At 32.6% G+C, this 26,154-nt stretch overlaps 1 protein-coding gene across 1 annotated transcript in view; it reads left to right on the plus strand.

The window, feature by feature from the left end:
- The first annotated feature begins 4,925 nt into the window (after positions 1 to 4,925).
- The window catches only part of Cad99C (cadherin 99C), a 114,189-nt gene continuing 92,960 nt past the window's right edge, over positions 4,926 to 26,154 (plus strand). The window contains exon 1 of the mRNA XM_070646628.1: positions 4,926 to 5,310. The gene's annotated coding sequence lies outside the window, so the exon portion shown is untranslated. The remainder of the gene's footprint in view (positions 5,311 to 26,154) is intronic.

Genomic DNA, 26,154 nt, shown 5'->3' on the forward strand with positions numbered 1-26,154 from the left:
CACTTCTTCTGACTGACTGTACCTTAATTCCAACTCAAATGCGCTGCTATCATCTGTCAACTTCACTTTTGTCACACATATGACAAGACCGAGATCAAGATGATGAACATTGTGTGCTATTTATGGTGTCGTGTCGTGTTATCGTCGGAATCAGATAATTTATGGTTTCTATCTAGTGATGATTTGATGGCAATGCTAATTTTTTGTCATAAATCAAAAGGAATTTTTTAATCAAATTCGGTTGTAAAAAGAAGATTAATTGGATTTCTATTTGTGGATTTAAAGTAGAATAATGTTGGATTTTGTGAAAATGTAGATTGTTGGACAGAAGCTGAAGATAGTTTTACTGTTTATGGAAGGAATCTGAAAGGGGAATGATGATTTGGAGCTCAGAAAGATTCTTGGTATAGAAAAGTCCATCTTCTTGGCAAAGAGCAAGCTTTGATGGTGCAGAGAGACCACTTCGGTACTCAAAAGTGGTCTCTTAGCTTATTAGAATCTCAAAAAGCTCAAATAGGGTTTTTCGAAGTTTCGGTTTCGAGACTGACATCGAGACTATAAGCAATTTCTTCCAAATCCCGATCTCGACAAATTTGATTTAGATTAGGAAGTTTTGATCTCGATGTCAAGAATCTTAAGGCACAAAATACTCGGAAGTCACAAGTCTCAGATACTGCCTTATGCCCCAGCAGTGAACTGCATCTTTTACCATAAAAATGGATCAAAATCAGATGTCAAGGTGTCGTCATGACAACTTTGCGTCATATGGATTATATGGTAACCTAATGGTGCCCTAGCAAATACGCTGTGCTATTCGAGATGCCTACATGACTAGGTTAGATTCACTAAATCATCGTATTGACGGTACAATATCGAAATGTCTTTAAATTGCCTCAATGGTACCGTTTTAGCTGTTTTGGTCAATTTTGATGGCAAATATTGAAATTTTCTCCTGGATTCGGTTCTTCTGGTCGAAAAATTTTGACTAAAATTTGAAGAATCACTTTAAAAATGTCTGTAATCTCAGTGCTAAATATTCAATACCTCCCAATTTGCACGAATTGGTTAATTGATCAAACCTTTCCTAGGTGACTCTTCTTGTTGCTGTATTCGGTTTGAATTCAGAATCATGCCTTATTGATTCTGGATTTTGGATCGATTATCCACAGTTCAGTTTATGATTCAAATCCTTACTTTTGAGTATGTTAAAACAAAAAATAAGATCATTAATTTTCCTCAAAAAAAAAAAAGAAGACAAATATCCAGTTGACATTTTTTATAGATCGAAATTTGCTGATCATCGATTATCAGCCCACCAATCACAAAATCTCAAAAATTTATTTCAGTCATCAAAAAAAAATTTCATAACAAAAAATTAAAAATACCTCAAAAATTATTAATAAAGTGAAATTTTTATTCATTCCCATTGCTTTTATAAATATGTATGTATGACATTATGATGATAAATGTGAATCATAAAAGACCGAAAGTCTCATCAACGAAAAGTCCCATCAATTCATCCGTCCATCGAAAAATGTCTGTTCATTTATTTAACACAAAAAAAAAGGCAGCATAAAGAAGAAATAGAAGAAAGAGAATCAAAATAAATAAATGATGACTCTTTTACCTCAAAAACCTTTATTATGTGCCTTTCGCGTTCTGTATTCTGATGATCTCGGGGCCTCTCTGTTATTGCGGTGAGTAAACATTAGCCAAAAAAACAGGTTTTGGCTGTATTCGGCAATTTACACACGAAAATTTCATTTTTTTCTCCTCTCATTTGTGTCTGGACAAGCAGCAAGCAGCAAGCAGCATGTTTTAATCTTTTATTCTGTTTTTGTTTTCTCATTCATATCTGATTACGTACGTAAAACTTCAATTTTACGTAGAGAGAAGCAACAAACACAATAGTCTGCAAAATGTGCAACAGAATTGAAAATGGAACCGAATGGAAACTGAAACACGTAAAGGAACAGTGTCAATAGGTGTTTAGTTGAGTTTCGTGTGTTGCGCGGTGAGCACGTTTCTGTTATTTTGTGCTTGTGGCTCAGTTTTTTTTAATACCAAAAAGACTTGTTGAGCATGGACTTTTAAATTTTAAAGAATAAGAAGAATCCGAACGTGAATTTTTGATCGATAAATTGTGGAACTGAATAAATTGGATTAAATTGCAATCGTTGGAATTACATATTTTTGCAGGTGCAATTTTTAGTGCTGAAAATATTAAAGTTTATGGAAATAAACAAAAATAAAAAAAAAAAAAATGTTAATAATTGGCGATGACATTTAATTAGCCACAAAAATAGACAAGGAAGGATTAAGTCTAAAGATTCGTGGCTGGCTGTTAAATTAATGAGATTTTATTTCATTATAAGCGGATAATTTGAAGAGAATTTAAAAAAAGTGTTTATGTGTTCTGATTTTAAATTTTACAAAAGAATTGACACGTTAAGGAATAATGGATATTAGCGGTTATGAAATTGTATCAAATTACATTGTGACTGTTTAGTTGGAAATTCGTGATGTGATAAAGAATTGTTTTTAAATAAGTTTTTGTGAAATTTAATTAGAAAAATAAAGCAATTAAAATTCTAATTATTATCCAAATTAAGGAATAAATGAAGTTGAATGACCGGGAATGGACATTTGAATTTGTGGACGAAAAATCACGAACATTTGAAATTAGAAGAGTTTAAAAAAAATTGTGAAAAGTTTAATAATTCTAAAAATTTGAACAAAATTGAAGAAAAATTCGAAAAAATCCAAAAATTTGCAATCAAAAGTGAAAAATTCTTCAAAGTGAACATCTGAATTGAAATTTAAAAATCCAAACAAAAACATAAAATCTCAAATTTAAGTTTTAAAAATCTAAAATCAAATCTTAATTTCAAAATAAGATTTGCAAATCTAAAAATCAAAGTTCAAATTTTAATTAAAATTTCAAAATTTTAAATCTAAAAATTAGAATTAAAATTGATAAAATTTAAAATAAATTTTAAAAATCAAAATTTCAACTTAGAAAAAATTGAAATCAAATTTCAAGAATCCAAAGTTCATCCGAAAAAATTCATAAAATTCAACCCTAAAAGTCAAAAAATCCTAATCAAAAATTCTCCACAAAAATCCATAAAGTAATTCGACTCCCAAAACCATTAATGTCAAAAGAAATCACAGTCGTCAGATTTTTATCTTAAACCAAAAAATCTTTTCAACATCTGAGGAAGTAATCGTCATAAAAAAATTTTATTGTAGAAATTCTCCTTAAAAAGATAAATTAAATCAAACAAGAATTTTTGTTTAAACGGAATCAACAGTTTTGTGTTCAAATAAGGAGAGATTGGATCAACAAGAAGATTTGAAAAAAAGTTTATCAAAAATTGAGAATTAAATGAAAGTTTAAGTTTTAAAAAGTTGAGAATTGAATGACAATTTAAATTAAAAAGTTGAAAATTAAATCAAAATTAAACTTTAAAATTTAATAATTTTGTGAGACAAATTGTGAATTTAAAATTGAAATTCAACAAAATTTTGAGAAAAGAATCTTCAAAAAGTGAATAAAATTGTGAAAGAATTGAAGCAAAAAATTTAAAAATTCTTAAAATTCCCATCAAAAAATCTCAATTTCAAAACTGATTCTCAAAACAAAAAGTGCATCGAAAAATTCCAAGAATTTCAGTCATTTGTGCTAACAAGAACAACAAAAACAACATAAAAAGTTCCCCGAAAACAAACAAAAATTGCTTGAAATAATTGGATTTGAAAATCACACAAAAAGTGAATCTGATTAAATAAAAAGAAGAAGCAACAAAAAGACAGGAAAATAATAAAAATAAAATAGTTATGTGAGGAATTAAAAGTGTGTATTTGATAATTGAATTTAAATGAGACAGAAAATATAATACGAGGAATTAGTCGTTGATTGAATTAAGTGACATATTAATTATTGTGGGAATTTACAGACTGTTCTTTTTAGTGGGAATTTGAAAAGATTTATGAGAATATTAGTGGGAATATTTGTGTTTAGAACGACATAAGGAAGTTGAAGAATCAATGAATATTGAAATTTTAGAAGTTTAAAATTGAAAAATAATTTAAAATTTCAAATAAATTTGACGAAAAATTAAAAGATTTCAAATCTTAAAAAACAGTGAAAAATTGCAAAATTAAAGTTTTTAAAAGAATCTTAACAATTTAAAAAATTTAAAAATTCTTAAATTTGAACCAAAAATTCAAATTTCAGTTCGAAACTTGCAAAAAATTTCCAAAAAGTGCAAAAGTTAACAAAAAATTGACAAAAATTCATCAAAAATTAACTCGAACTTCCAAAAAAGTTCTCAAAAAAGTTGCATAACATCCCACAATATAAACAAAAACACAAACACGTTGCCCAACAACGTTTTTTTATTGACTTAAAACCTGTAAAAAAACATCAACAAAAAAACTCATCAAACAGCTCCAAAATCGTGAACAGAACCGATAATAAAATTTTACAAATTCTTCACGACAAATGATTCAATAAAAAAAATTAATATTAATTCATGTCAAAAGAAAATTAAATCATAAAAATATTTATTTTCACATAAAAGCAATTTGAGCGTGCCAGAAACACAGAAGAAAAGAGAGAAAAAGAAAAGATTATTTAAAGTCACGAAGAAGTGAAGAAAATTGAGTGAGAAAATAAAAATTAATTAAAGAAATTCGAAAAATTAATTCAGTTTTGTGGATGTGAAAAGATAGAAAAGAAGTTTAGAAGAATCTGTGCTGAATTTAAAGAATTAAAGTGAAAAATTAGTAAAAAATTTGAATTTTCAAACCAAAATTTGAATTTTAAAATCAAAAAATTTAAATTTGAAATCAAAAGTTTCAATTTTCAAACTTAAATTTGAAATTAAAAATTCAAAATTCAAATTTTAAAATCAAAATTTAAAATTAAAAATCAAAAATTTGAATTTTAAAATCAAAAGTTCAAATTTCAAATTCAAAAAAAATTCAAATTTCAAACTCAAAAGTGAATAAAAATTTCAAATTTCAATACAATCAAGTTTGCATTGAAAAATTCGACAAAATTCAATCAAACCAGTTTCAAATCAACTTGACAAAAGGCCAAAATCCACTCAAACAATAATCGAAAGCAAAAGCCTACATCAAAAAAGAGTCTCAAGAGTCAATAAATCAAACAAAAAAAAATATAAATTAAAGATTCAAATCATAAAATTCAAAGAAAGTGAAACAATACAAAAAAAGGAGTTACATAAGATCGCCAAAATAATCATTTTATGGATTAATCAACCCACAATGGACAGCAAAAATGTAAGTTAATAAACTATTTATAATTTGCGTAGCTAAAAGTGCGACTAATTAACTCGAAGGTATGAATGACGATTTTTTTTGGGCTGATTTATGGGAAAGTGTCAATAAATATGTGTTTGGGTGTGGGTAGTGTCATATCAGAGTTGGTAGGACTCCAATAAGACATCAGGGTCGGCTTCATTCCCCAAATCTCCTCGAAAGTGAAAACCCAAGAATTTGCAAAAGAAATCGAAAACATTTGAATAGAAACTTCATTACCGGTAACCTTGAAACCTTTTAATGTTTCTCATAGAGAAATTTTTTTGGTAATTCCTCCAAAAATCATTCATTTCCCAAAGTTATTAATGACTTAATGTTTAAGAATTTGTAGATAATTGCGGGGTTAATTGCATGTAATTTTTTTCGAGAATTTCTTGTTGCTGTTCTTCTTACATGCTCATTATTATTTTGTCTGTTTTGGTTACTTTTTATTGTTATGTGGAATTTCTCATAAGTCTGTTGGACGGCAAAGACAGATGGCTGTGTTTTTTGGGTATTTGTGGATATACATCATATTTGGTTTGTTTTTGAAATTAGTGCTAAATGCAACTTTCTATTTTTATTTGAGGGAAAGTGAGAATTGGCGAAAGTTCTTAATTGATTTGTGTCTTTTTGAGGTTATGGGAACATAAGGAAGTTACGTAACCTATACTAGAAATATCGATTTAAGACTTCTTTTTGCCGGCAAATATTTGGAAATTGCGTACATTCAGCCTTATATGCCTTTTAACGGGGCCTTAAATACCCCTTGACGGAGCCTAAAATGACCCTTGACGGAGCCTTAAATGCCTCTTGACGGAGTCTTAAATGCCCCTTGACGGAGTCTTAAATACCCCTTGGTGGAGCCTGAAATGCCGCTTGACCGATCAGAGATCTTCAGTTGTGTCACTCGGGAAATTTAAGACCATCAGCATTAAATGAAGCTTAGACTCATAATATAAGGTAGTGATGGACAACCTGTATGCCGCGGCACACTCGTGAGTCGTCAAAACCATATGTCATGTGTGGTTTCTGACATGATTAACCACTAAGGCGTCCCTTGAGCCAACAAAGGTTGTCCACTCCTGGTGTAAATTAATAACTCATTAAACTCCCCAAAATATTGATCACAAACAAAGAATTCTTAAATCTCTTTCCACAAAAAAAGCCTTTTCATTCTGTTAACAATCATAAAGGTAATGATAATGGTGCTTATTATTATAGAACATCATTAATGGCGCCAAGATGTGTTTCTTAAATGATGATTGAGATTATAATTTTTTTTATATATATAGTATATATGCTCTCGTGTGCATGAAGTCTTTTGTGTTGTTTTATGATGTTCAAAGTGTTAAGTAAGAGTTGTATCTCTTTTTTTTTGTGAGATAATTAATTTATTGAGTTTGGGGTCGTTCACTTATTGACTTGTTACTCTTAACGATGCTCTTAGGGGAAGGGGAGATAGAGAATGTGGTGGCTGGTGTCTAATCAGGGTAGGATTTGTGATGTCGAGTCATAAGTAGACGAATCTGCCAATCCAAGTGTAAAGCCTGAGTGGTCGAGTTGTAAGGTAAATTCCGTTTAATTGTATCACTCTCTCATGAATATGTGGGTTTGATTCCTATCGGAGACTGATCACTCAATCTTTACTTTACATAGACTGCTGTCAATTTGGTAATTCCGATCGGCTTATATGTTTCATGGCAGTCAGATGGTGGTCAATTGACATGCAAGTGACACTCTTAATGGTAGTTAACACCATAAGCATGATAACTACTATAAATATTGCCACTTAAACTCCATAACGCAGCCACTCGGACGCCATGAATAATTAGTTCCGATCTAAAATGATTCACTCCATGCAGCACGACACTGTAGAGCCTTACTCTTTGTTAATTTGTAGAGTCTAATTTCCCAAACCAGAGCTCGAAGTCTACACGAATTTAATATAGTGTTGAGATTCCTCAAAATTCACATCATTGTAATCCAATATACAAAATCCACCTCAATATCATTCAAATCGCCTTAAAATCCTCTTAAAATACCAACAAAATCCACTTAAAATACTACAAAATCTCCACACTATAATCCTCATCATCCATTCCACATCTCATTACCACCATGTGCATTTGTCATCCACCAAACAATAACAGCCAGTAAATCAAGTCCAAAATATACAAAAACAAAAAGAAGGCATCGAATGAGTCAGTAGAAATTGAAAATTAATAAAAGTAAAGTCAGTCGATAAATTTCAGACCCGATTGTAATGTGAGAAAAGGCAGCATCGATTCCGAACACGTTTTTGTGTATAGAAAATGAAAATAAAACCTGCTCTTAATATCCACCGACAGTCTGCAATTTGCCACTGACATTTCCAGTCTATATATCGAGAGAATGGAACTGGAAAGGAAATTGACTAGCGACACGTCTCCAATTGCAATTTACGGCCTTTAGGGCGTCATCGTCAACAATTAATTAAATTCATCTTCATTCCTCCTTATTGCTGACCATAAGTCTGTCTGCAAACCATCATCAACCGATATTCGTCATCACATTCGCGTATCGTAAGGCACACACAAAAAAAACTTTCATCATTTTTCATTTCTTCTGTGTTTTAAGTTCAATTCATTGTTAAGTTCCATGGCTGTTTCATGCACTATGAATAGATTATAGACGATGTTTCATCAATGAATGGCATAAAAATGGGAGATAAAAAAAGAGAAAATTGCAGCAAAAAATAGACATAAAAAATATTTTCTGCCTTTTTGCTGTTTCCTTCCTCCCAACAATTTGTGGTAAGAAATAATTTTTTATTGCTTTTTGGAAGATCATAAGCGAGAGTTGTAATGTGTGTGGAAGGAAGGCAGCGATAAGGTAGTGATGAATAATTATATGGATATGATCCTCAGTTGTGCTGTAGGATAGACAACTTTATGGTTTAATTTTAAAAATTTTTAAATTTCAATTCTTTTAAAAATTTAAAATTTTAATAAATTAAGGAACAATACTCTTTCACCATTGTAGTCAAGAACCAGTAAAAAGCCAAAACCCATAACTTAATGATAAATCAGCATAAATAACTTAATGTTTCCATTCTCAAGTGTCTACGAGGTCATGAAAAATTAAAAAAAAAAAAACTTTTTTTGTGCTTAACTGTGCTAGAAAAATTAAAAGAATTATGGAACAAGAAGAAATTGCTGACTCAATTGTTATATTTCATAATTTATTTTGTTCCATGCTTTATGTTTTCATTATTTCAAGGTTCGTCTTCTGTTCCACTTTTTTCCGGGTTTTTATTTCATTTCAAATGCACTTTTTACTGAGAATTAAGAAATGAGTTAATTTGTTGCTCAGCATTTCTATGCTGCTTAGTTGTTGATGATGCTACTGCTGAAGACTGAATTCTTAAGAATTTTTATGGATTTATTTTGATGCTTTTATTTCGTTTACTTTCACGGTAATTATATATGTAATATTGATGGGTTAAGGTTGAAGATCAGAGCAATATAAAATTGTTTATGGGATTTTTGTGGATGAAAATGAGAATTTCTGAGGAATTTGAGTTTTAGAATTTAGAAAGTTGTCTAGAATGCTCCTAAGTCATAAAACTCTAGTGTAAATGCACCTGAAGCTTAAAACTCTAATGTGAATGAGCCTGAATCTCAAAGTTCTAGTGGGAATGAGCCTGAATCTCAAAATTTCTAATGTGAATGCACCTGAAGTTTAGAACTCTAGTGTGAAAACACCTGAATCTCAAAAATTCTAATGTAAAGGCACCTGAATCACTTTGAATTACGAATTCTAATAAATATAAAGCAACCTAAGCTTCAAGTAAATACAGTAAATGCACCAAAACCCCAAAAAGTACAGCTATGACATAAATAAGTCAATATTGTGCAATTCCAACAAAACCAATTCAATAATTCAATAAACAGTTTCCATTCATAACAGCTCTTCTTCTCCATCAATCTATTGACTTCATTATTCAACTCCAAAAAAAACTATGTCGACAGAAATTCCAAAACATTCAAGTTTCATCATCCACATCCTAATTAAGTAACAAACATCCAAACAATAACCTCCTCTGAGACTCAAATTTAATAATTGCTGAGTAATTCCTTTCAGTTTCTGAATCAAATTCAATTGTAACTGACCTACTGTCATAATTCTAGTCCATGAAATTTTGCACATCAAAATCGATCAGCACAAACAATAAGCCTTAGTCATCCACGAATACATTTTTTTTTGGGTTTCTGCTCCACCTCAGCACACAATTCAATTGTGTTCTTCTTAATTCCCTCAAATTAAATAATTTCACGACTTATTTTTGTGTCACAGATGATGAGTCATACTGCGTATCTGTGATGAAAGATCAAGATACAGTTGACACACATCCACGACACGAAAATATATTCAAATTAATGAATATTCCCACAAAAAAGTTGTGCAAATTTTCATAAAATTTTCAAATTCAAAAGTTGACAGATAAATGAGCAACAAATTCGTAAACAGCAGCCATAAAAAGCCAACGTTCGAGAAAGACAGTCTCATTTCCTTATTACAAACATCCATTTAAAAGGTTCGTAAATATATCCACAGCTTCTTCGCGATAATTTTTTTTACATTTCTTGTCGTCGTCGAAATTTGAATTTTTAATCAACTGACGACGTAAAAGAATTGAAATAAAAGAAGTTTTTGGATCTTCTTCTTCGTGATGATTTTATAAGAGCAGATGGTGTGGAAATGGAATTTGAAATTATTGAGCAGATTTTTTAGGCTGGATGGCGTGAATTGATAAATGGATTAGTAAATGAATGAATTATAGAGTTGATGAACTCGAGAGAGTTGATTAGACTGAGGCTTTGTTATTGAATATTGTTAAGGTTTAGTTGATATTCAGGCAGATTGTCGGTAAGGTCAAGAATAACGCTCAGATTGAATGACGCTCAGTTTGAGTAACGCTCAATTTGAGTCACGCTCAGTTGAAGTCAAGCTCAGTTTGAACCACGCTCATTTTGAGCAACGCTCAGATTGAGTCACGCTCATTTTGAGCAACGCTTAGATTGAGTCACGCTCAGTTTGAGTCACGCTCAGTTTAAACCACGCTCAAATTGAATGACGCTCAGTTTAAGCCACGCTCAGTTTGAGACACGCTCAGATTGAATGATGCTCAGTTTGAGCAACGCTAAGATTGAATGACGCTCAGATTGAGACACGCTCAGATTGAATGACGCTCAGTTTGAGCCACGCTCAGATTGAATGACGCTCAGTTTGAGGCACGCTCATCTTAACTCAAATTGAATGCCGCTCAATTTGAGCAACGCTCAGTTTGAACCACGCTCATTTTGAACCAAGCTCAGTTTGAGTCACGCTCTGTTCGAGCAACGCTCAGATTGATTGACGCTCAGTTTGAGACACGCTCAAATTGAATGACGCTCAGATTGATTGACGCTCAGTTTGAGCAACGCTCAGATTGAATGACGCTCAGTTTGAGCCACGCTCAGATTGAATGAGGCTCAGTTTGAGCAACGCTCAGATTGACTGATGCTCAGTTTGAGAAGTGTTTAGCTTGGTACTCGAATAATGCGCCTTATCCATCACTTTCATCCACACCAACCTCCAAACTCAATATTTTTATATTCTTAGTAAGCAAATCAATTTTCCAACAACAAAAAAAAAGAAGAATTCTTAATTTGGGCAATTTTTTTCATCTTTCCTCTCAATTTCCTTTTACATTTAATTCATTCTCAAAAATTCGACTCGGCATCATCATCATCCGTTTGTAGACACCAAAAAAAAAAAGAGTTTCATCTTAAGATTTAAGATCTTAAACAGAAGATGAACAACATTTTAATGAGATAAAACCTTAAAACTCTCCATTTCACTCATTCCAATATGGATACAGGCACGAAAATGAGAAGCAGCAAAAGAGATGAGGAAGAAGAAGTAAAAAAATATCCGAAAAATAAAGTTAATGTACTTTACAGACGAAGAGTCATCTTGTGGGCGATTGTGTGCGAGATGAGTTCAATCAACGGATCGAGAGTTGCTTGTTGCTGATCCAAATTCCATTTTGTACTTCTGTTATGACTTGGCAATGTCAATTAAAATTGCATAAAAGTCAAATTACGTCTAAAAGCTTTTTTTGCGTACATAATTTTATTCGTCCATTATTTTGATTTCATTTCCATGACTATAGTTGATGGCCATCTGCCTTATAGAGTCAATATTATGATTTCTTATTGCTGTGAATTTCAAATGAATTTTGATTTTTATTTTTGTGGATTTTACGCATTTTTCGGTTCCGAAATTGGACAATATTGACACAACTTTAATTGCTGCTTTCAAAATTAGGCTCAATTCGAGCTGATAGGGTTGGATCACGGCTAATCATAGCCTTCTCTGTCTCCAATGGTTGCTGTGAGTTCTTAATGGTTGCCGTGAGTGTCCAACGGCGGTCTTGAGTCTTAAACGACTGCCGTAAGTCCCCAATGGCTGCCAAGGTCAGCTTGATTCTGACCCGAGGCTAGATTCGATGAAATCCGATCTCAAGCTATAGTCAACTTGATCTGGTGTCAGGTTTTGGCTAATTTCTCCTTCATGTGCTCTCCAGAAGAGATTCACAGACCTTAAAACAAAGTTTTCATCCTTTTTACGCCATGTCCCTTCTGCAAATCATCTCAAACTTCATATTTAATCATGAGAACACCTCTCTAACTCTAATATCAATCCAATCTCCAACCTACATCCATAATTATCATCTTTGCTGCAAAAATTATCATCATTATCTTAAACAAACCATGTCAATCCTCACATTCCATCAACACTTAATTACAACTTTTTACTAAATTGTCACCCAAATGTGACAACGAAAGCAGTTTTTTTGCGTTAATTTAATTAGCAAGTATGTAGCGGATATGTAATTTCAGCATGACATGAATCATAACACGAGTCAGAACAGTTACAGCAATGCATGTATGTTCTGATGCTAACTTTTCTAGGAAAGCATAATGTGCAACATGAATTCATGCATTTTTTACATGACCTATAAAATTTATGGGACAGCTTCTTGTGAATTTTGAGTGACTTGCTGGGTATTGTGTAGAATGGAGATATTTTGTGACAATTATTAGAGAATTTGTTGATGAAATCTGAAAGGTTCTTGACCCTGTGTTTGGGTGTCCAATCCCCCCTTACATTCCATGTAACCACGTAGAAGAAAAGAATTTAGTATTTTTAGGTTATGTGCCAACATTTGGGAACATGATAAATTTCTAACTATTATTTAAAAATTTGCATACATTTTTTTTCTGCAAACGCTTGTGAAGTATAACATTTCATATAATTTTCAATATTTTCTCAACGAATTGAGTTTGCCACAGCTTAGTTTGACTTGACCTTTGAATAATTTCTATATTTTCCACAATAATGAGCATAATTAACACAATTAGAACATCCATGTCAGAAACAAAATCATATCCAGAGCCATACCGTCTCAAAAACCCCAAAAACTATGAATCATCAACGATAATCTTGATCATAATGACCTAAAAGCTTCCAATTCACATTTTAAAATTCTAACAGCTTCTTCAAGCTTCACTACCAACCTAAAAAGTACTAATCACCAACTCAGAATTCACATCATACCTAACACATTACCTTCTTCAGATTGATTCTTCACCTTTGATAAATATTTGAATAGAATTTTAAGAATTATAATAAAAATAAGTAAATAAAAAGAAATTTCAATTTACCTCAAAAAAGCAAACTTTACGACGTGACTTGATGATTTTTATTTTTGTGTGCCTCTTTTTGTTTGCATTTCTCCGGTGTCTGCATGTTGTTTAATTAATTTATTATCACCACCATGACAGAAAATTGAATAAAGGAGAAATGGAAGAAGGCAAAGCGAAATTGGTCGAGACTTTTTATTTTTTGTGGAACAAGGCACAAGAAAAAAAGAGTTCATTGAGATCACTTTGCATATTATTATTGCTGGGGATTATCAAGTCATCTTTACTTACATACGGCCAAAATAAACAGTTAAATTTATTTATTGTAATATTGAGCATGCGAGGGGATTAAGAATGGATATTAAATTTTGATGGGGATAGGGATTGGGGACAGGAGAGCATTAAAGTTGAGGGTTATGGATGTAAAGTTGAATTCTTCAACTTTTTCAACTCATTCAACTTTTTCAACTTTTTCAACTTTTTCAACTTTTTCAACTTTTTCAACTTTTTCAACTTTTTCAACTTTTTCAACTTTTTCAACTTTTTCAACTTTTTCAACTTTTTCAACTTTTTCAACTTTCTCAACTTTTTCAACTTTTTCAACTTTTTCAACTTTTTCAACTTTTTCAACTTTTTCAACTTTCTCAACTTTTTCAACTTTTTCAACTTTTTCAACTTTTTCAACTTTTTCAACTTTTTCAACTTTTTCAACTTTTTCAACTTTTTCAACTTTTTCAACTTTTTCAACTTTTTCAACTTTTTCAACTTTTTCAACTTTTTCAACTTTTTCAACTTTTTCAACTTTTTCAACTTTTTCAACTTTTTCAACTTTTTCAACATTTTCAACTTTTTCAACTTTTTCAACTTTTTCAACTTTTTCAACTTTTTCAACTTTTTCAACTTCTTCAACTTTTTCAACTTTTTCATCTTTTTCAACTTTTTCAAAATTTTCAACTTTTTCAACTTTTTCAACTTTTTCAACTTTTTCAACATTTTCAACTTTTTCAACTTTTTCAACTTTTTCAACTTTTTCAACTTTTTCAACTTTTTCAACTTTTTCAACTTTTTCAACTTTCTCAACTTTTTCAACTTTTTCAACTTTTTCAACTTTTTCAACTTTTTCAACTTTTTCAACTTTTTCAACTTTTTCAACATTTTCAACTTTTTCAACTCTTTTAATTCAATTTAAGACAATTCTCTTAACTGTCCAGAATTGACCTCTTACATGCCGTTCCTATCATTCCCATCCATGACTCAACACAATAAAATCACATTCCAAACCCTCGCAAAAACCAAAAAATTCTTGAAAATGAAGTAATTTGCTTAATTTCTCAGAATCCAAAATGCACCAAAAAAAGTCAAGTAACAAAGAAATTAAAGACATTAAGCCAATTTGGACAACGACAGTCCAGAGTAAAAGATCCGTTAAAGCCAAGGAGACACAGCAGAAAAAAACAAGCAAATAATTGCGAGATTTATGGTTTAAAATGTTAAATGTGCAGACACAGCATGAGCATATGAGACAATTTTCTCTTTTTAATTCCATTAAAAAATTCACCAAAAATTTTGTTCATCTCCGAAAAGTGATCTTGCTGCTTGTTACTTTTATTTTAATGTCAATGACACCTACGTGAGGTGCTTTAAAATGTGATTCATTCAGCAACAGCCAAAAAAGAGATTTTGTAACAATTTCGTGATGATCGCATATTAACGGGATTATTCTGGTTGAGCCCTTCCTGCATTGATCTCATCTACATCGCGCTGTCATTTAAATAACGCACGAAAATCGACAACTTGGCCGTTGACCCTCATGAATAACGTCATTTGATGAATACATAAATGTTATGCTGATACATAAATGTATATGCTCGAATAATGACGACGATGATGATTATTATTGTGATGTTGGATATTAACCATTAATTATGCTGTTCGCTGTGTCTCTCTGTCTATTATTGTTCCTATTATATACATGAATGGAATGAGAAAATTATGACATGAAGGGAAATTTTGATGAAAAATGATTTTTTATTCTAAATGAATAAAGATTCTGAGGAGGCAGAGGAGATTTAAATGACGGGTTAGACATGAAACAACTGTTCTTTCTGCACAAAATTGTAAACACGTCAATATTAAGCTCATTAATTTTAAATGAAGTTCATTTATTTTGTTGGTAATTCTTTTTAGACAAATTGGTGGGTATTGATGAGGCTTTTGATGAAGATGAAGACTCTTCAAAAAAGCAAGCAGAATTTTTCAAAACAAAAAAAAATGTACTAGATTCTTACATTTATAGTACATTTTTTCAAAAATCTAGCAAATTCTACCAAAATTCTAGTACATTTTTTCAGTTTTTTTTTTTCGAAAATCCTGTAAATTCTCCCAAAAATCTAGTACAATTTTTGATAAATCTAGTACATTTTCACAAAAAATAAGGAAAAAAACTTTAAAATCTAGTATAATTTTTCTAAAATCCTGTAAATTATCTCAAAAGTCTAGTACATTTTCACAGATATCTAGCAATTTCTTCCAAAAATCCAGTGCATTTTTTCAAAACCGGTAAAATTCTAAAAATCTAGTGCAATTTTTCAAAAATCTTGTACAATTCTTAAAATTCTATTAAAATTTTTCAAAAATTTAGTAAATTCTTCTAGTAGAATTTTTCAAAAAACCAGGTTAATTTCTCAAAAATCTACTTCACATTAACTTAAAAAATCTAGCAAATTCTTCCAAAAAACTAGCATATTTTTTTTGAAAATCTGATACATTGCCTCAAAAATGTAATAAATTATTCCTAAAATCCTGTACAAATTTTCAAAATACTAGTACATTTTTTTCTTCAAAAATCTAGTATAATTTTCCAAAAATCAAGGACATTATCTTAAAATTCTTCCAAAAATCTAGTTAATCTTCTCAAAAATCTAGTACATTTTTTCAAAACCGGTAAAACATAGTCACTAGAACACCGTATAGATCCCCAAACTGACTGTCCAAACTCAAAATTTCCTAGAAGTGCCTTAAGCTCCTTAACCGCTCATTTTGAAGACAAATTATGACATTTTCTGTACCATGTGGCTCATAACTACTCTCATCCCCAAAATTCTCTTAAAATCGACTAAAATTCTCCAAAATTCCTACAAAATCTTCAAATTAATCACCAGCACGTGCCCCACAACCTCACAACAATCCACGCAAAAAATTCCAATTCCAGAACACACTTTGACACAAACAAATGAAAATCTCATTAAATTTACGACATCATTTCACAATGATTGATCACTTCTTGCTGTAATTCTGCAGCAATATCTGACTGATCTTTTGTTAAGCTTACTATTAATGTAATGTTCTTAATAATTAATGAATTGCGGTCTTTAATGACACTTCCTGATGAAAAATTGTGAAATTATACAAAGTCATTAACATTCCATAAATTCCCGTCCATTCCATGTCGAACCCAATTTAATTAACATCATAATCATCTCAATATGTTAATGAACTTGACCAAATAAGCATGTATCAAGATCGACAAAACAACGTCTCAACACGATATTTTGTAATGTATTTTTTCAGCATATTGATTACAATAATGTACAAAAGAAGTAATTACCATTGATAGGGCAGTGGTGGGCAACCTTTGTGCTGCGGGACATTAAAAAATTATTGGACACTCTAAGAACCGTACATCATATACGGTTTTGGTAGAGGCTTACTATCAAGATGTTCCGCGGCACACAGGTTGAAAGACACCACTGGTGTCTATCAACCTGTGTGCCGCGGAACTTTAAAAAATGTTGGACACTCCATGAACCGTACATCATATACGGTTTTGGTCGAGACTTCCCATCAAGGTGTGTCACAGCACACAGGTTGTCCACCACTGATGTCTATACCGATAAATTACAACATTATGTGAATATTATTCCAATAGCTGCTGCGACCATTGTGCCGAGAAACAATAGACTAATTTTACCATTTTATCCGTTTGTAAATGGAACTAAAACATGGAATAATAAAATTGTAATTTTTAATCAAATTAATCTACTTGCTGAACGGTAATCACAAAAAATATCCATTAATCTCCATATATCCACAGACATGAAATTTAATTAAGGTGTTACCACCCATTGAGATAGATGAACTGTGGACAACAAAAAAAGGGAGTTGGATATAATGCGGGTAATTAAAGCTTGACATTATCATCCTCTAGGGGTTGGATGTGTTATCAGTGTAACTTGATCGTTAGGGATGAATTGCATGTCATACAATATATCCAATGAGTATGCATATGGGTGTGTCACATAATGTATTTTTAAATACGACCCAGCAAGACATCGAATCTGAAATGAATAAATATTATTGTCAATTGTGGTCTTGTAAAGCAGGCAATGGAATGAGTTGTGGACTTGTCGTTTTAATCAGGAATGTAAATTGGGAATTGAATTTACGGAGAGAATCTGTTAAAGGATCTTTGAGATTTGCATTTTTATCGAATTTATTTGAGATATATCTTGGTGATTCTGGGAATTTCTGAGAATTATCGTGCAGGAGGTCATTGAGATTGTGTGACTTTGGAATTTGTCTGAGGATTATCTGGACAGATCCAGCTTTCGACGAATTCTAAATGCGGCAATGTGACCCCGTGCGCTTTTGCCAAGGAAGTAATTAAGTAAATGTCTGAACAGGGTGGCATGTGTAGTATCGAGTCATATATAGGCGAATAAGGCAGTGTAAGAGTAAGGCCTGAGTAGCCGAGTGGTTAGGTAACAGACCTGAACTCTCTATCACACTTCTGGGAGTACTTGGGTTCAATTCCCATCAGAGACCGTTCTGTCAGTCATTATATTAGATTGCTTTCGATATGACAAGGGCTTACACAGTGCTCATGACATTCAAGGATCATATAGAGTAGTTAGGAGGGTCCTAAAGCATCATTTGTGCAAACTAGGGTTCCAAGCTCTCCAGACCATGCAACTTATGCCTGTATATCCTGCATTTTGGATGCGCAGGCCTGCAGTTTTGGTTTGTAACTTATAGCTCATTCAAAGTTTCAAGCCTGCATGTTTTGTCTGCATGCCTGCAATTATGAACCAGCCCTTTACATTTGCAGTGTCCAATTTATCTCTAGCTACCCCTAGCTGCCTCTAGTTCAACCTAAACTTTCCCAAAAATTCGTCCAAAAATCTACAAAACATTCAAATCTCAATCAATTAATCCACTCATCCATTAAACTCACTTCACTTCAAATCCACTTTATTACTCCCCAAAATCACACTCCATAAATTAATCAGTCATAAAAATCAAAAAGCCCTTTCATCAGTTCCAACAAAAGTTAATTACATCAGCCGCCCATATTTAGTTCCAAATACCTCAACTACAACTAAATATTTTGATGCTTAAACATTGCCATTTTTTTCACAATTACATAAGCAAGCATAACTGTATCCATTGTAGTAAATTGAAAATGCCTCCTTTGTTGTGTGGACAGTTTTAAGGTTTGGTTCTCATTATATGCATTAATTACCATGACCGTCAATTTGAATTAAATTTTAACCTTTTTTTCAACAGAATATTCTGATTTTGCAACTGAATTTGGTATGGAAATCAAATTTATGCAGTAGCTATACATCCATACAGTAGCTTTATTACAACATAAATTCAAAAAACAAAAAAGAAAGAAAATTTTTAATTAAAAAATTTTGCAATAAATAACTGGAAATAAATTTTACGCTTAGAATTAGAAATAAAAGAGTAAAATTGCATAACAAAATCCCGTAAAAGCTATTCAGCAGTAAATTTACTTCATTATCTAGTGATTTTTATTCTAGCATAATCTTGTGAATATGTTGTTGGCAATATAAAAGGGGATTTTCATGGTTAAGATGACAGGAGTTTGAGGATTTTGAGGGATTTAGTGATTAATATTGGGTAAACAACTGGGAGGGGTTCACAGCTTTAAATTGACTTATTGCCCCGAAGTTAATGGGTAGGTAGCTTTTAAATGGTTCCTTGGCTCTAAGTGGGTACACAGCTTTGAATATGTCTACAGTTTCGAATGAGTCTACAGCTTTGAATGGATCTATAGCTTCGAATGGGTACACAGCTTTAAATGGGTCTACAGCTTTGAGTTGGTACACAGCTTTGAGTGGGTACACGGCTTTGAATGAGTACACAGCTTTGTATGGGTACACAGCTTAGAATGGGTCTATAGCTTTGAATGGGTCTACAGCTTTGAATGGCTTTGAATCAACAGGTTTGAATGGGTCTACAGCTTTTAGTGGATCTATAGCATTGGTATGTCGCGTAAAATAAGTTCATCTTGAAGGGGACACAGCTTTGAATCAGTGCAATGAAATATGCACCATATCACATACCAACAACACTCAACTCCCCAAAAATCCCAAACAATTCCATGATTTATTACATAAGCATTTATCCAGACAATCAAAACATAAAACATTCCACAACAAAACCCGTTAAAAAGCATTCAATTCATTATGAAGCGATAAAAAAAAATATTTTTCATTTACTAATCCACACGTATAGCACATAAAGGCCCTTTTTAGCTTTAGTCAAGCATTCAATACATAATTGCTGCTGGCAGTAGTGCAAAAAAAAATGTAAAAATTTCCACTGCATTATAAAGAATTGAATTGAAAAAAATATTTTACAAAAGCCGCTGATATGTGAACCGTGCATGTAAATCCAACGCCAACAACTCCAGCCATGTGTGTTAATTAAATTGCTCCATATTTAGATGCTAAAAGAGAGAATTCGAAAATGTGCGAATTTTTTGTTCATTTCACTTTATATTCAATTTATATCTGTAGCTTATTGAGAAGGTGGCAGTGGCATAATGTGGTATGCTTGCTACATAAATGCATACAATTTTTACGAGATCTTTGCACAGCTAGTGAAATGTGCTCGAGGGAGGACTTCAATTTCAATTTTTAAGTTTGCTTCCTTCTTGGAGTCAATAAATTAATTTTATGCTGTGTTTTTCGATACGTGATGCTGTGGTTAGAGACAGAGTTGGGATGGAGGTGGATATGATTTGTGAAAATCGATTTAAGGTGATTTGCTAGTGACTTATTCAACAGGTTGGTAGTTTTTGTCAACTTATGACCCTTATATTGTCTCATATGAGGTGGTTGGCTCAATTAGATCATACTTAGGAGACTCCGAGGGCTAGATTGCCACATGACTCCTCAAAATTGGCATCTTGAGGACGGCAGCAACCTGGAGAAACCTGGAAAACGGGCACAAACCAAAATTGAGTTGAAATACGGCAAAATATGTCATTTGGCCAATTCTAGTGCCGGTTTCTTAACTTACTCGAGAAATTCTACTCCTGCTATCCTAGGGTGGCCAACCTATCCCAATCCTATTTTCATAGTGCTTCACTATGATGCCTCACTTATCCTACTCTACACTTTCTTAGCAGCCATAGGTTATCATACCTCATCGTATTCTAACTTCCCAAGGTTACTCTACCGAATCATGTCCTTTTTACCCCAGACAGGGCATTTCGAGTAGGTTAAGAAACCGGCTACAAATGCCAAAAATGAGTGTTTTGGAATAGAGTTGGGTGACCATATGGTTTGATTGTGGAAGCAGAGGCATATATTTGAAAAATCAATAGTTCTGGATTGTAGTTTTATAATAAAGGTTTTGTTGTTGATTCAAAAGTTTATCCAAGTGGGTCGAGGGTTTGGATTCGCCTAGGGACGCATCTAAATGATGAGAAAGAGGATAAGCTCCCATTTTGGATAAAATTCTTCAATTTTCTACTGAATTTTACTATATAGTGCCAGAAGTCTCCCAAACCAGCTCTTACAACGCTCCTAATTTTAATTTGATCTGGCTAAGTATGTGGGTACTAAGGGTTCACTATGTCGAGACCAGCATTCGGGTAGTCTAGGTCTCGAGAATCTGACGAAACTTCGTGAAACACAGGCAAACCCTAGTGAGCATCAGCCATTTTGGATACAAATTCTTTCCATCCAATTCCCAGATTTTCTCATTGATAAGACAAGACACATTCAATTCTAAAATCAATAAATCCATCTCCTTATCCATCTCTTCCATATCTAATCATCCCATCCACATCCAAAAACAATATTTCATTCAGTCCCAAGCAAATGTCTACACGCGGCAAAAATCAATTTTCAAGTGCCTTCTCTCGCTTTCTCTCTCAACATGCCACAATCAATTCTCGTTTTTTGCGCAAAATAAAAAAAAAATAAATTTTCGCTTTAGCCGCCGTGCTGTGTGTACTTTAAATCATATTACATAGATCTCAACATGTTCTGTAATTACTAGTCTTGTTGCTGTGTATGCTGAAAATATTGCGCTTGTGCCGATTGATCATGCTGCATAATATATTAAATTATTCAATTTTTTTTTCGTTGCTTTCTGCGATTTTAAAAAAGGAAATTTTTGGAATTTTTTCCACAAGATCCGATAAGATTTCAATTTACGCAAATTGCTGTTTGTGCTTACAAATGCTCTTACTAACTTGTTGACCGTTATAAATCCATAAATAAAAATAGTTGGTCGCATGCTTAATAGGGATAATGTTGAAATTCACATGCATAGCTACATATTAGAAGATTTAGGTCTAGATACGGAAATTACTTTATATACATACATAGAAGTATCTAAGCTTGAGCACGGAATATAAAAATGCTTAAGGGCAGACACACTTAAGGAGTTTATTGAGGAATGGAATATCAACAAATGTGTAGTACATGATCAATTAATAGCTGATATATAGCTTCAAGTGTATAAACGACAATTACATGTATAAGTTTTTTTGCTGGTCATGGCTACTTAACGTCTGTTTGATATTTATTAAGTAATTAGTGGCTTTCTTGTTGTTTGGATTTGGGAAGTAAATATTTTTTGAGGTTTCTGTAATTGAGGATTTATTTGGATCATTGGTGAAATTGATGAGAGATATGAGAGTTCCCGAGTAGCATATGGTGATTAATCGATCTGAAATACAGCACATGATTGGCGTGGCTCCGTCAAGTCAAAACCACGTCAGTCTGAAACTAGAATCCGACACTTAGTCAGAGTCACCGGTCTGAGGCCGCATTTAAACCGATTCCGGGGTCTAATCACAGTTAAGCTAGCCTGGGGTCGGATATAAACCGAATTAGACGCCAAGCCAGAGTCATGCTGGTCTATTGCCGGATGTAAACTGAAACAGATACCAAGTCCAATTCATGACAGACCGGGTCCGGCTTTAATTCGAATCCGACACCAAGTCATAGTCATACCGGTCAAGAGCCAGATATAAACCGAATCCAACACTAATTCTTAGTCATATCAGTCTGGGGTCGGATTAAAACCGAATTTGAAGCTAAGTTAAAGGTACTTTAATCAGTCTGGAGCTGAATTTCAATCAATTCCGACGATTAATCAGAGTCTCGTCGTTGTTAGGCTGCATTCAAATTGAATCCGGTACCGAGTTATAGTCAGACTATCCTAAGGCAGATTCCAAACTAAATCTGGCACCAAGTCAGATTCATGTCGGCCTGGAACTGTATTTAGTCCAAATCCGATAACAAATCATAGTCAGACTGGTTTGATTTCCGAGTTTAAACCAAAAATGACACCAAGACAGAGTCACGTCAACCTAGAGCTGGATTTCGGATCAACTAACTTACTTGTGCTATTCGGGCTGGTGGAATTTTGACTTTTAGAGAGTTTTTAATTGGAATTCCATATTTGCCTTGATGTAGATTGAAGATAATGAATTATTTTTGTTAAGAATGTGACTGTAAGTTTGAAAATCTAGTTCAGTCAGTGCTAAAGTGTCACCTTAAGAGTTTTACCTGACAATTCCTCAATATCGACTCCAACAAATTCTAAAGTTCAAATCCCATTGCCTTAACAACACCCAATAACTATTATCAATTCCATTTCCATTCAAAAATTCACAACATTATCGACATAACCGTATCCATGACTGTGCCGACCAATTCACATACATTAAATATCCATAAAAATTCTATTCAGGAATATCAAGATTATTGCAAGTCACAGTCATATCAGTTTACCTGTGTATGTAAATTAACCTTTTTATTCATTCAGACATTGCATCAAGTCTTGGAGCCTCCACATATTGCTTGATTTTTTATAGACAAGATTAATAATTTGACTAATCGGGTTCGCATTTTTGCACAAAAGCATGCTTAATTGCATTCCACAAATATCAAATTCAATGCCTTGATATTTTCATCTATCAGTCTCGCAAAACTGAAATTCAGCACGCAATTCACAAAAAAGAAACAAGTTTGCAGGTTGCTAAAGTCACGTTTCAAATTGTGCTGCTTATTTCGGAAGCATTTCTGAATGGGACTTTTTTTTGTTACGGTCTTTGGTGCATTTTTATATGGACTGTAATGGGATTTTAAATTTTAATTGGCAATAAATTTGTGGATTAAAACTTTTTTTTTGAGGTTAGGAGGCAATTTTCGATTAGCATGACTAAATGGATTTGTGGATTTTATGATATTTTGAGGTTAATTTATACAGATTTTGTCACAAATTCATGATTATAGGTAGAATATGAAGGTATGTTGAGGGTCTGAACTAATGGTGGGTGACCTGCGTGCCGCGGTACATTAGTTTGTCGTCAAGAACTATTGGAAATGCATTTCAGTCTAGGATAACCATCAAGGTGTGCCGCGGAACATACAAGGTTAGCCTGAGCCAGTGGTGGGCAACCTTTGTGCCGCGAAACTCTTGTAGGTGGTCAAAATCTGTTGGAAATGCTATGAACCGTACACCGTGTAAGGTTCTAGTCCAGGCTAGCCACCAAACTGTGCCGCGGAACATAAAAAGTTGGTCTTAATCAGTGGTGGACAACCTTTGTACCTTTCCAATCTCTTGGAAATGCTATGAATCGATGCCGTGTCTAGTTTGAATCATTGTTTAAAACTAAGGTGAGCCAGACACAAAAAGGGCTATTCACCATTGGTCTGTGACCTTCCCGAAAGCTACATTATGCTCTTAACATCCTTCAACCCCATATAACCCCTCAACTGACATGGAATTTCAATCAAAATAAATAAATTAAAGTTACAGAAAATTATAGTCTATATGTAAGACTTAAATGCAGGAGAAAGAAGAAAAAGGCAAATCAAGTAAATTTTTCATCTGTTCTGTACAGAAAAGTATTTTTTTTTTAAAGATTAAAGGAACTACGGTCCATTATTATCTTAGTAATAAGATTCAGTAAGATCCAGATGATAAGAAAATAAGCAATGATTTATCTCACATAATAAAAATTGCACTTTTCTATCGGAATGAAAATGTGAAGAAAGAGGAATGATGGGGATTTTGGATGAATATGCGATGCCTTGTGAGGAATTTTTGTCATAAAATTGGAATTGATCTATGATTTTCAAGAAGGTCTAAATAATTTCACCTCAAATTGAGCCTAATTCACCTCATAATGAGCCACTTTCACTACAAAAGTCACCAATTTCACCACGAATTTAGAAATTTCAGCTAAATTGTTCAAAATTTTCCACATTTCAGTCAAATTCACCACAAATTCCACCACAAATCCATAAATTCTTCACAAAATCATCTCAAAGAACACCAAAAGGATCATTAAATTCCTCCATCCCAAGCTCATTCCAACAATAAATAACATCCACTCAAAGCATCAATCTCTATCTCATCTAATCTTATCTCATCGTAGAAAAAATAATAATAAAAAGTAAATAATATAAAAAAATTCACTTCGCGTAATTGCAGTCTGTATGAAGTAGCAATAAATATCTGTCTTATTTCCTTCCATCCATCCCATTTTATTGGCTCATGCCTTAATCTTAAGAAAATAATAATGCTAGAAAAAAAATATCAACAGACTTAAATCGCCAATTGCCATATAGAAATCAATCAATAAATCTAAAAATATATTCGTAAGTTCGAAACAGCAGCCACAGCCACAATAAAAACAGCCTCGGCATAATAAAAAATAAAAAAAAAATCTAAAACGCAAAGCGGTCGGCGTATTGAATAATCTATTGAGAGCATCGATCACATTGCCTCCTTTCGTCCATGACTCCTACACTAATTGAGAGTATTAGCTTGATTTTAAGAGATATTGTGCGAATATAGTAAGACTGGTTTGGGTATGTTGTGAGAAAAAGAGCTTTTGTTGTAGCTATAGATGTTTTGAATGATTTAATTTTGACAATATAAATTTGAATTTTTAAAAGTCGTTAAAAATTCAAATTGTTGAATTTTGAAAAATCGTTAAAAATTCAAATTTTTGAAAAATTATAAGCAATCATTGAAAAATTCAAATTTTGAAGAATCGATGAAAAATTCAAATTTCAAAATGTTATAATTCAGATATTAAAAAGTCGTTAAAAAATTCAAATTTTAAAAAACCGTTAAAAATTTAAATTTAGAAAACCGTTAAAAATTAAAATTTTAAAAAGTCGTTAACATATTAAAAATGCACTCAAATCCCTCTACACCCAACAATTTTCATACTCTAATTCCAAATCCACTACTCACAATCCATGCCTTAAAACAGCAACTTGTTAGAATCGTTTTGGACGAACGTAAATCCAAAAGGAACAAAAAAATTAATTGAAATCGACAATTGTGCAATTTTCAATTAATTTTAAGAATTTATTTCCACCGACTATGTCTCTAAGCTTTTGTTTCTGACAAAAGTAGCTGTAATATTCTTACAGATCAATTTGATCGTCAGTAATTGAGGCACCTCGATAGTAAACACAAGGGAAAAACCGTAGATTCCATTCAGGCATTAAATTGAATTTCATCCGATGTACCTTTTTGTTGCTCACAATTATACGCTCTGTGGAAAGTTCATTAAAGGCTTCTTCGTCAATTGACTCTGGTCGGTTACAGAATACGATGAGAATTGATTCTTGTGATGGGAAATTTTAGTTTTGTGGATAGAAACAGTTGGATATTCTGTTAATTAATTGTTTTGACGAGAGAGTCGAGAGTAGATGAAGTTTCAAGAAGCTATGTGGAAATTAATTCATGGTGGGCAATTAAGATGGATGGAGATAGTTGGATTGGTTGTGGAAGCAAA

This window comes from Chironomus tepperi, unplaced genomic scaffold (genome assembly GCF_022539635.2).
Source record: "Chironomus tepperi strain 1889 unplaced genomic scaffold, CSIRO-AGI_Ctep_v1 contig_364, whole genome shotgun sequence".
Taxonomy (NCBI): domain Eukaryota; kingdom Metazoa; phylum Arthropoda; class Insecta; order Diptera; family Chironomidae; genus Chironomus; species Chironomus tepperi.